Raw genomic sequence first — 7,676 nt, forward strand, 5'->3', positions numbered from 1 at the left:
CAATGTACAGTGTCATTTTCTGCCTATAGAAGCCTGGGGTTATAGATCACTTTGCCTTTCAGTTCATTTTCGTGCCAGCAGCTGAGGGCCGAGGTTTGGGACAACACAAGGAACAGCCCCATGGCCGCTCACTCAACTCCCCCCACACACACACTCTGGGATGAGGGGGACAAAGCTCACGGGTTGACACGAGGGACAAGGAGGGTTCTTCACCCATTAAAGTCCTGGGCAAAACAGACTCAACTTGGGGAAAAAAATAATTATTTAATTACACGCTAATCAAATACACACAGGACACAGACAACACAAAGAGCAGCGCTTACGTATGTTACCCCACCCAAATCCCTTTGTTCCCAGTCTCTCTCCCTCAGTCCCCCCAGCAGCACACGGGGATGGGGATGGGGTTTAGTCAGTTCACAGGCTGGTGGTTTTTGCCTCTCCTTCCTCCTCAGGAAGAAGGATTCCTTGCAGTCCTTCCCTGCTTCCCCACGGGGTCCCTCTAATGGGAAAGAGTCCTCCACGAACCTCTCCTCCATGAGTCCTTCCCACCAGGCCCGGAGCTGCTCCAGCCTGGGCTTCCCACAGAGTCACGGCTGCTTCGGGAACAAACTCCCCTGGCCCGGGGGCTTCCCAAGCTGCGCAGCCAGGGTCCACAGGCAGCAAATCCTCTGGCCACAAAATCCAAGTCCACTGGCCACGTTCACCCCTCCTGGCGCCTTCAGGGAATGTTCCACCACGTTCCTCCAGGAGTGCAGGGGGCCAGCTGCCATCTCGCCGTGGGTTGCAGGGAAACCTCTGCTTGGGCACCTTCTTCCTCACCAACCACCAGCACCGCTCTCCTTCCCCAGCACAGCTCTTCTCCCCCAAGTGCCTCTCTGCTCAGGTGTTAGCGTTGATTCTTTCGTATGTTAATCGCAGAGGCGCATCTATTGTCCCTCTAATGGCTCTTGGGCTGGTTTTGGAGCTGGGGGAGCTTCGCAGCTTCTTACCGGATCCACTGCTGTGGTACTTCCCCAGCTACCAAAAACCCACCAAACCCAACCAGAACACTTGAGTTTTTGCTCATCCCTTACTTTCCATGGGTTATGCAATTTCCAAGCTGTGTGCACCTTCCACAGCCCTGGTAGGAGCAGTTTTATCCCAGGGAACACAAACATGGAAGAAGAGCACTGCCCTGTGTTTGCTATCACACTGTGGTTTGGTGTTTGGAGCCTTACTCAAATATTTGCCTTTACCTGCCTCAAAGTATTCATTGTTCCTTCTTGTTTAGAGAAAAATGTTAAATGAAGGAGTTCCTCTCCTGGAGTTAGATGAAGAAGTTTATGGAGAAATGAATTGTTCCCATCACTGAAGCTGTATAAAATAATACCAATGGTATTAACAATCATGCTATCAAAGACACAGCTACAGGAAAAATGGCTGTAGTTTGGCATGTGGCTGAAAGTTTAACAAGTTCATATCAACAGTTTAAATTGTTCTGCTAGAATGAGGACTGTGTGGGAAGGCAACACCCACTGCATTTTTTTCTCTCTCCCTCCCCAGCGCCATTCCCAAACCCCTTGGAGGGAAGGAGTTACAAAGCCAGGGGACAGGCCGAGAGCTGCGGGGACAAGGGTGTTCTGCTGATCCCTGGGCAAAGAGGGACGAGCAGCCCCACAACTCTTCAGCCATTTCCAATCGACTATCAGGACTTCATTTGCAAGAGGCATTTCAAGGAAAACAAGGCCCCAGCTGCTGCGTCAGGCAGACACAAACAGAGGCAGCTTCTCCGGGCCAGGTGTCCCGCCAAGCGCTAATTCCCCATTGCCGGCCTCACAACTCCCTGCAAAGCCCCATCCTGGCTCCGCACCAGCGCCAAGCACAGCTGTGCAAACATCCCTGAGCAGCACAGCCACTGCTCTTCTCCTGGCTTTCTTTGCTGTTCTGGAAACCTGGATTCATTGGCATCACCAGAGCTGTGCAAATTGGCCAAAAGAAAATCAACTCAGTGCATCTGTCCCATGCCTTCCTCCCTCTGCAGTCCACTGAGTTTTTCCAAGTGCCAGTTGCCATGTAATAGGAAAGCCTAAGTTTAGAGAGCCAAAAAAATAAATATATATATGCATCTGGTGCTTTGAAGTGCTTTATGAAAAGACACTGCTGTTAATTCCCTTCTTTAATTTCCCCTGGAGACAAATTTCATAAGCTTTAAGCCAAATCTCAGCCGTTTCAGTTCAATGTGGGCTCAGTGCTGTCCTGGAGCAGGGTGGTTTGGGAGGAGATGCTGCACCACTACCTAGACCTTACTTTCATCATCCCCAGCACCTTCCCTTCCCAGCGTTGTGCAGCCTATGAGCCAGCAGAGAAGGGCAGGAGCCAGGACAGAGGCTGGCCTCACTCTGGATTAGGAAATCCCCCAGAGAAGCTGGTCACACCACCTTCAGGAAGAGCTATGGTTTGCTCATTGATGTGGTTTTACACTGTTTAACATCAATATTTAGGAAAGAAAAATCCCCTGCCTGTACCACTTTACCACGCACCCTCCTGCATACAGCCCTGTCCTAGGCAGCAGGAGGCTGAGGTATTGAAAGGAGATCCCACAAGCCCTGAGGGCATCAATATTTGGGAAATAATAGCTGTTGTGCTTTAACCCTCTCTCTGTCATGGTGATGCAGGTGACAAGTCACAACTCCGTAGATACTTGGCCAACAGGGACATGGTATAATATTAACACAAAGTTGTGGGTAAGACAAGTCCACCCAGAAACCTGGCAAGGACCCAAGTAGTTGTCACTGACCCCTCTCTTAGGAGAGGTGAGAGCTGGGAACACTCAACATCTGCAGATAATTTCTTTCTCTGGAGTACATCTGTGTGGGTTTGGGCTGAAAATGTATACTCTGGGAAGGAGGAGAAAGAACTTCAGTATTACAGTCTTGGCCCAAATGAATCATGATAATTTCTTCTCCCAGGAATGCTGCTATGAGGAACAGTGCAGGGGAATGTGCCCTGCCCCAGTCTCCCAGGGTGCCCACCAGCCATGCAGGATTTTCCACAAGCTCCAACAGCCCATGGGTCCCATGACAGAAGTGGGAAGAGCAGCACAAAAGTATCCACTGAAGATTTAGAAGTGTTGTGATGACTGGTTAATCAATTGATGCCTTCAGTGATAAAAAGTGCTATCCAAGTCAAGTAAAAAGCTGTGTGCAGCCAGGACATAGGGCCTTGCTGCTGGCTGCATGTGTAGGGACAGGGGATTGGAGGCATAAAGCTGTGTAAAGCTGATTTTATCTTGGAAGGGATGGGAGTGCTGGGAAAGACCATCAGTCGTGCACATGGCTGCAGCAACCCTTGCTTTGGTGCAAGAACTAAAGTCTGGAGCCATGGCAAAGCAGAGCTGAGCCCTGGGATGGATCCACATGTAATGTCCCCTTTGCCTTAATAAAACCTGGGAGTCCAAGGTACATGGGTCAGATCTAGGAAACTGGATTTTCAAGAGGCAGGCAGGCAAGTGGGAAAGGCTGGGCAGGAAAGACTTCATTTCTATCCTGCCATCAGACTTCAAAGCATCTGTAGACGGATCAAATATCTGAGCCCAGAAATCCAGGAGTTTATTTGGCTTACCTCTGGATCTGATTTATTCACACAGCCCGATACAAGCAGAAGCCAGACGTTGCTTAATGTCTCAAGAATTATTCTGTCTTCTAATGAAGCACGCTGGTGTGAGCTGGAGTTGATAACAAGATCGCTGTGCTGGGGTAGCAAAATCTCATTTTACAGGACAATTGAACAGTCAGTGCCAAAGAGCAGACAGGTTATTGCTCATGCTCCTCCAAGGTTGCTTTTATTAAAATGGAAATTTCCAAAGCTTTGGAAGCGCTCACACACGGCCACGGGTACAGACATCCCTGCAGGGGGAGAGGGGCCCACCCCAAGGCCACAGCCACCCCCTTCCTCCTGCAGCAGGGGCAGCCCACACACCAGGGGACCTGGGGGAGCTGCAGCACAGCTGCCTCAGGCAAAGGGCTCCATGGCTCCACAGGCCCCATCCTCCCCATGGCTTTGGGGTGGGTTTAGCAGGTACAGCAGCCCTGGGTGGGTGCAACATGCTCCTCCATGGCTGCACCCCATCCCATTTGGGTGAGGATTTGTTCTCCCTCCTCAATCCTAACATAGGCATCATCACCTTAAAACTGGGCCTTTCACACATGGGGCTGCCACAGCCCTTCATGCAAGAGGGGCTCAGCACCCCAGCCCCTCTCCAGCACTGCCAGCCTCAAACCATCACAACTGGTTCATCTCTGCAGGTGGGACCCACAAATGGGATAGGGATAGGATAGGATATTTCAGTTGGAAGGGACCAAGACCATCTAACCATCTGCTTGACCACCTCAGGGCTGACCATATGTTAAAGCATGTTATTAAGGGCATTGTCCAAATTTCTCTTTTAGAAAAACACCAAAAAGAAAAAATAATGAACACCTGGCTGTATTTTCACTTTTTGTTGTCATAATATACTGAGTGACTGCCACAGACCAAACCTTTACTTCTCTACGAAGAACAGTTTATTCAACAAAAATGCCCTTTTATCTTCCCAAGTACATCTGAGGGATAGATTAAATTTTTACAAATGTGTGCCTTAATTAAAATAATTTTGCTTTATCCCCCTCCCTGAAGTTAATTGAATCAAAGATTGTTTGTGAAGTATCTCATTACTGAACACTCCAAACTCCTGGTTTGTAACTAGTGAAACAAATCAGAGCTCTATTCCCAGACTGAAAAAAATTAGAGTATTTAAATTAGTAACTTGAAACTGAAAGTCTTAACCAAATTTATCTCAGAAAATAATTCAAGTTCCAAAAAAAGTTGGTAAGGAATTTCACTATTGTTTCTGGGTTTGGAGGTGGTAAAGGACAGTGCACACCTTCACAAACTAGTACTCCTTACCAGAAAGAGCTGATAGAAAGTGATGCTGACAGAAATGACCCAGAGTGTCCAGCTCTTGTCCTGCAAAGCCACATGGCAGCGATGGACCAGACACGAGAGCCCCAGCCTCCAGCTGCCCCTGAACAGTATGCAGCTCACTTATCTCCTCGGGACTTCAGTCTCTGCCAAGAAACTAGTTTCTGTGCTGGAGAAGCGTGAAGGACTTGGCAAAGACCTGGCTCAGGTTATTGATGTCTTGGGAAAGCAGAATTGTGCCAGGGAAGAGGAGCCGAGTTTTCTTCTTTGCTGCTTTTGCGGCTGATTTAGGTTTTCTACACATTTTAGCAAGCAGCAATCATTCATTATCAAAAAGCAATTTTTAGGGCATTTTACTCATATATGGGAATAATTATTTTCTCTTTTCAAGATGCAGTGATACGAGGACAGAACTGACAGAAATATCCAACTACCTATAAATGAAAAATACCAACTTGGACTTTTTTTTTCAGACTGTCACATGGGACCGCCCTTGGTACCAGGTGAACTCAGTGGAGCTTCAAACCCACTGATGATAAAGGCATGAAGCAATGCAGAAGTCGTGCAGCTCTTAATGATTTTCACTTGTAACAGCCACAGTCTGTTATTTATTCCACAACAAACCTTCCTGACTCAGAAGGTCCCTGTTGTTCCGATACCTGCACAATACCCACTTGCAATAGGCACCTTCCACTGTATTAGTTGCCCCTTACCTCCTCCTCTAGCTGCTCCCTGATGAGCTTGTGCAACAAAGAGAATCTGAAGGAGCCACATTTGAAGAGCAATCAACCAAAATAAGAAGGGCTTTCTCCCAGCCCATCTTAGGGAAGCCATCCTCCCCCCCAGCACATGGCCCTGTCACCTGCTCACTCCAACTCTGAGCAGCAGTTGCCACCGCATCATTATTGTGACACCTGAAGATTACACTTGCAGCTCCGTGGTTCACATGCCTCCTGAATCTCCCTGCTTGAAGTGTAATCTTTCGTGCCATTCATACCTCCTCCTGTGGGAACTTACAATAAGCTTTGGACAGAGCTTAGAGACACTCGCTCCCCTCTGATGGCAGCAGCCGCGCACGACTCTCGTAGGCAAAGTCTTCACATTGAGATGACTGTAAATCCATGTCTCAGGAACACTTCAGATGTCTGCAAGCCACCCCCCGTGCCAAACCCCAGCCTTTGCACTACCCTGGCGTGGTGAAGAGTATCCTTTTGACAAAATCTGGCTCCTCATCTTTCAGTGCATGGGATCCTGGTCCAGGGGTGGCATTCCCAGCCAGGGTCGGCACAGCCCAGTGCCCGTGCACCACCCTGAATTATATATACTAACCATCCAACATGCTCCATGTCTTTTTGAAGAATTTCTGCTCCCTGGGACAGAGAAGCATGTCCTGAATATGAGGCTTTGCACCCAACAATCCCAGCCCCTCCATACCAGATACTTGCCTTTGCTTTTTCTTCTTTGCCCTTTTCGAACCTCCAGATCTTTGTCCCTTCTGCCAACTTCATGATGACCATGTGATGCCTTACAGGTTACTGATGAAAATACATTTGATAACAGAAGGCCAGAGAGCATCCAGACCACCTGTGTGGGAAGGTGGCTCCCCAAAACCTTCTCAGGGGAACCACACTGCCCCAGACCTTTGAGCACAGACAGGAGGAGAAGCTCAGCCACGCTGCTGCTGGTTTCTCCCAGGCCTAACAACAGGTCAAAGGTGGAGGAATAAGGAAAATAAAGATCAAATACCCCTGCCAGCAGCATGGACACTGCTCTCCACCCAACCTCTGCCTATCCAACCCCTGATTTTCACCCAGCAGACCAAGTTTTGATGGTACTGTGCCAAGAGAGTTGCAAATGTGGAATTTCACAGTGAAACAGCAGTACAAACCCACTGCTTTCTTGCTAGCACTTCTTGGTGCAAGGTACATGGATCATGCAAAAACCCTTGAAGGGAGTACCATGACATGGCTGCAGTGAAAATGTACAAGAGCTTTTCACAGAATGTGCAATAATTGTATTTTATTCAAGATTACCACTTAATTTGGAGCCCAGAGGAGCCTTGACTGGAAGGGATGCTGAAAAGGCTGTCTTGAAACTTTCCTAGGAGCACTGTGGATTTTCCCCCCTCTGTGAAAAACCATTCCCAAAGAAATGGTGCCCTAAACTGAAGGTGTATCTATTTGCACTGAATCCCGAGGAAAACTTTTGTCTGAAAATAATTTTTTTCAGAAGGTGACGTGGGAGAAGTGAGGTGCCAGGGGTACCTGCAGGTAGCCTGACTCTCAGCTCGCAGCAGGGTGGAGCTGGAAGGATGCAGCTTAGTGCTGCCCCCAGCCTTTGAGCTCCCTTATCACAGCCCAAATAATTGCCATTCCTGGCGTGGTGTCCTCGCCTTTTCACTCACCCTCCTTATCTATGGCCACACTTCCTGCTCTCCCTTCCCTTTTTGCCCTGCAGGCCTACAACTGTTCCTTGTAATCATGGTTTTTTATACGGTTTCCATCTCTCACCTCAGTCCAGCCAGTGCCATTGTAGGCAGTTTCCACGTGTCACTGCTTCTTTCAAGCATCATATACTCCCGCAAGATACGGACACATCCAACTCAGCCTGCCCACTCTCTCCTTTGTGCAGGCTTTATACTGCAAGTTACTTAAACTCCCAGCTATTTTCCTGATTAAATAAACCCAGAACCAGTTGCTCTAAAGGTATCAGGGTTTTATTAGAAAACTACATTGCCA

This window comes from Apus apus, chromosome 6, assembly GCF_020740795.1.
Source record: "Apus apus isolate bApuApu2 chromosome 6, bApuApu2.pri.cur, whole genome shotgun sequence".
In the NCBI taxonomy this organism is placed as follows: domain Eukaryota; kingdom Metazoa; phylum Chordata; class Aves; order Apodiformes; family Apodidae; genus Apus; species Apus apus.